Genomic DNA, 4427 nt, shown 5'->3' on the forward strand with positions numbered 1-4427 from the left:
TTTACAACCCACCAGAGTGTATATAACCACGATGCCTGGCCCACAGTAGCCAGACGACGACGACGACCAGGAAGACGACAACTGAAGAGCCTGAAGAGCTGAAACACCGCGCAGTCTCCAGACGACCCTGAAGATCCTGAAGAGCTGACACTGCATCGTCTCCAGACAAACTGGGAGACCCTGAAGAGCTGTAACACTACATCATCTCCGGACGACCCTGAAGAGCTGTGATACCACGTCGTCTCCATGCTGCTCACAGTAGACGACGCGACCCTTAAGAGCTGTGACACTGCGTCGTCTCTGTGCTGTACCGTGCTGCCCACAATAAACAGACGACACTGTCGTCTCCATGCTGTAACACTACGCTGCTTGCCCCGGCTCTCACTCCTTCACTCAGGAAACCCGTTCGGCTGTCCCCCCGGGTCGGGACAGGTACCTATGAATTTTTAAAAAAGGCTACATAGGTTGCAAATAGCTGATTTCACTCTTTGTTATCAATTGTGAACAAAGTTTATTAAGGATAATGGTATAACCTAATTAAATTGATTAAATATTTTGATTAATTTAATCTTTAACTATCCAAACATTTTAATAATCTTTGGAAGAAATCATTTAATCAAAAGGTATCTGTATTATACCACAATGAGAAATGTATCTTATCAAGATTTTTATTTGATTGTTTTCACATTATTGGTGCTTATAGTTGTAATTTACAGTTCTTTTTTAAAAAAATTGAAATGAATTATAAAGTTAAATTGGACCACTTTGCAATAAAATTCTGGCACTTTCAAAATTGAAATTTTGGGCAAGTCAGTGGCATGGTGGTTATGAAGGCTGAATCCCACATGGTGGACTATTTGGTTTGAGTCCTGGAAGCTTGAAAAATACACCAGGATTGGGACCAGCAGATGGTGTTACATTGCTGGACTCCCACTTAGTAGCCTGTAGTTCAAGTCCCAGACCCAGTGATTTGAAACTCATGTCAGGTGTGTGTGTGTGTGTGTGTGTGTGTGTGTGTACATGCCCAAAATCCCAAGAGGAGAATGGAGGAGGAGAGATTGCAGCATGGTCATTCCACTTGGAGGATGATTGCACACAGGCTCTATAGCAAAAATCTCTCTCTCTCAAAAAAAGAAAAGAATAGCACACCAGATTCATGTACATGCATGCCCAAAATCCCAAGAGGAGAAGGGGTTGTGCATGGCCATCCTCCCAAGGCTGGGGTGGATGGTGAGAAGGGGTGCTTTCTCACTTTCTCTCTCTGTCTTTGTCTTTCTCTGGTGAGTGCATGCACTCCATAACAAAAACTAAAATCCAAAAATAAAACTAAACTGCTAAAACAAAATGACTGCTAAAACAAAATAATCAGTGATAAAAACACTTCCTATGGCCAGCTCCATGGTACAGTTGTAATGTGTTGCTCAAGAGAAGCCAGAACCCACGCAATGATCACAGTTTGAATCCCCAGTCCAACCAATTTGAAACATGCTGGACATACCCATGAAGGCCCAAGATTCAATGGGCTGGAAGACTCGGGGAAGGGGAAGGTGGCATGATCAAACACTGTGGAAGTGCTTCATTTCTCTCTCTCTCTCACACACACACAAACACACACGTACATGTTCTATCGTGAATAAAGAAAAAAGAAAAAATGAATCACTTTCCATAGCTTTGGGATTATGATTTTAGACTTTGGTGTGAAATGGTGTTGAAACAGGACTTTGACTGATTAACCACTTGACTTTTGAAAAATAATTCCTTCAAATGCCAGCATCAATACTTATAAAAAAAGACTAAAATGTTCTCAATTCTGTAATATTTCTCTGTTTGGCACTAGGTACCAGCTGAGTAAATGTTACCCTACCATTGTCATTCACTTACAAATATAGTCACTAGAGGGAGTATAAAAAAAGTAAAATGTTCTCAACTAGGGTAAGGAGGTCATCATTTTTTTTTTTTTTGAGAGTTTTCTTTTTGCTATAGGGTGTGTGTGCTCGCCAGAAAAACAGAGACAAAGAGATAGAGAAAAATCACCCCCCAGGGGAGATGGCCACACCACAATCCCTTCTCCTCCATTCTCCTCTCGGGATCTTGGGCACGCACGCACACGCACCCGGCATTAGTTTAAGCCACTGGGTCCGGGACTCGAACCATGGTCGACTACATGGGAATCCAGCGACATAGCCATCACACCAACTGCTGGTCCCATGGAGGTCATCATGTTTTGAAACCTAGTTTTTCAGTTGCAGACCCAATAATTTCTGCCAGTGCAGTCTAGAAATAGTCTTGTCTAGCATTATCTAAGAAGACAGAATATTGTTACTATTATGAGGGAAAATGATTCTGAAGATTAAAATATTTAAGTATACTAACATCAGAGGCCATCTGTTTTATATTGGAACACTGACTTATAACACCTACATAAGAAAAACTACTGAATATTTCTTTTGCTTTTTCCTTCTTTATTTTTGATTATGCCTCCCCTCCTAAGAAGAAGTCATTCTTATACATGGTGAAGATAAAAAATACTCATACTTTTTTTTTGTTTTTTGTTTTTTGTTTTTTTTTTGAGAGGTTTTTCACTATAGGGCGTGTGCACTTGCCAGACAGACAGAGAGAGACAGAGAGACAGAAAGCGAGAAATCACTCCCCAGAGGGGATGGCCATGCCGCAATCCCTTCTACTCCATTCTCCTCTCGGGATCTTGGGCACGCACGCACACGCACCCTGCGTGGGTTTTAAGCCACCGGGTCCGGGACACGAACCACAGTCGACTACGTGGGAGTCCAGCGACATAGCCATTACGCTAACTGCTGGTTCCCAAAAATACTCATACTTTTAAAAATGAAAATTTTTATTTTATTCCATTCCAATCTATTTAAGTTTATTAAAATACAAAGTTATTTTCCTTGGGCCAATAAGTGAGACTGCAAATATTTTTCATGTCTCGTTTACTTTTAGTAGGGTGCAGATACATATGGGGAGATAATGTTTAAAAAAACATCATTTCAGGAATTAATTCCCAACAGAACTAATCACTAATATAACAACCATCCATGATTAAAAATACCCTCACGAGAGATCTAAAATTTGAGTGAGAGGGTGCAGCATCTGGGTAGGCACAAAAACAAACAAAAAAGATACCTTAGGGTAAGCAGTTTTATTTTGACACCACTCCTTCCTTAAGCCCTAACATTGCAGCCCCAAGAGAGATCTCCCTAGTCTGTGAGTTCTCCCATGAGGGAAGTAGGAAAGGGAACTGACTGTATGACTTCACTACAGATCCCAACATCAAGTCTGCTAGCCTACAGCCCTTGGCAGTGGGCCCAGAGATAGTGCAGACCCTAACGCCATGCTTGCCCACCCACATACTGCAGCACCAAGCCAACCGAAAACTGGCTGGGCTGATTAGCAAGGGGTTTTTCCAGCTACAACCAGTCTAGAAGAGGTAACAGCTTCTTCAAATGCATAGACAACAAGGCAAGGCTAGAAGGATCATAAACAATCAAGGAAAAATAATGTCACCAAAGGAAGAAATAAATTCAGTAGCTGAGTTGTGCTGATGTTGTGGGTTCAAGCTGTTCAATCAGTCTGGGGCCTTTAAGACAAGAGAGAGGTGTTTGATGAGGAAAGACATGAGTCTCTCCTGGTGCCATGGGAATGGTGAGGTCACATATAAAGATGAGTCGAAGATTATAGAGATAGAATAGATACTGGCAAAGCAGTTACTCTTCAGCAAGGCTTTGATCAAGGCTAAAAAGAAGGTACAGAAGTCATCAACTATGGGAAACTCAGAGGAACATTAAATGCTTTGCTCTCTTGGTGTCACCTTCCTGATATAGTTTGACTTTAATCACTAAAATAAATAGTCCTCTGAATGCAGCTGGACAGTGTGAACACTATGTGCTTAAATGTATGAAATCAATCACTTCACAACCCCATGTTGTAGATTCATTGGACTCCACTGAGAAAATGAACCTCTGTCATGTGTTTAAGGCTGAGAAAAAGATTGATGAAACTAAAAATGAAAGACTTACTGAAAACAAAAACTGTAGCAAGAGTTCTGTTGAGATAGATTCTTCATATTTAGACTGTTGTACAACACAGGACCATGCATGAGCTAAAAACCCAGGTCTCACTTGGATTTTAGAACACAGGAAGTTTAGTTAAACAAGTAGGGATCTAAGCAGATGTATTACAGCACCTCAAACAATTACAAAAAAAAAAACCATATTTCTTTTTCTAATGATAAAGTTCAGAATATTTCTGAGAGGATTTTGTTTTCTAAGAAGTTAATGCCTAAAGTCAGACTTATGTTCATGTATATGTATATATTAGCTGCGCTTGCTATTGGAAATATTTAGACTAAGTTCATTAGCGAATCAATTCAATGGGGGGGGGGGGGGGGTGCTGGAAAAAACACACGG

General features: G+C 40.8%; 1 pseudogene; it reads left to right on the forward strand.

Annotated features, from left to right (window-relative positions):
- The first annotated feature begins 3562 nt into the window (after window positions 1–3562).
- LOC102491550 (protein YAE1 homolog pseudogene) lies at window positions 3563–4246 on the forward strand (annotated as a pseudogene).
- Window positions 4247–4427: the final 181 nt, after the last annotated feature.

This window comes from Tupaia chinensis, unplaced genomic scaffold (assembly GCF_000334495.1).
Source record: "Tupaia chinensis unplaced genomic scaffold, TupChi_1.0 Scaffold000183_1, whole genome shotgun sequence".
Taxonomy (NCBI): domain Eukaryota; kingdom Metazoa; phylum Chordata; class Mammalia; order Scandentia; family Tupaiidae; genus Tupaia; species Tupaia belangeri.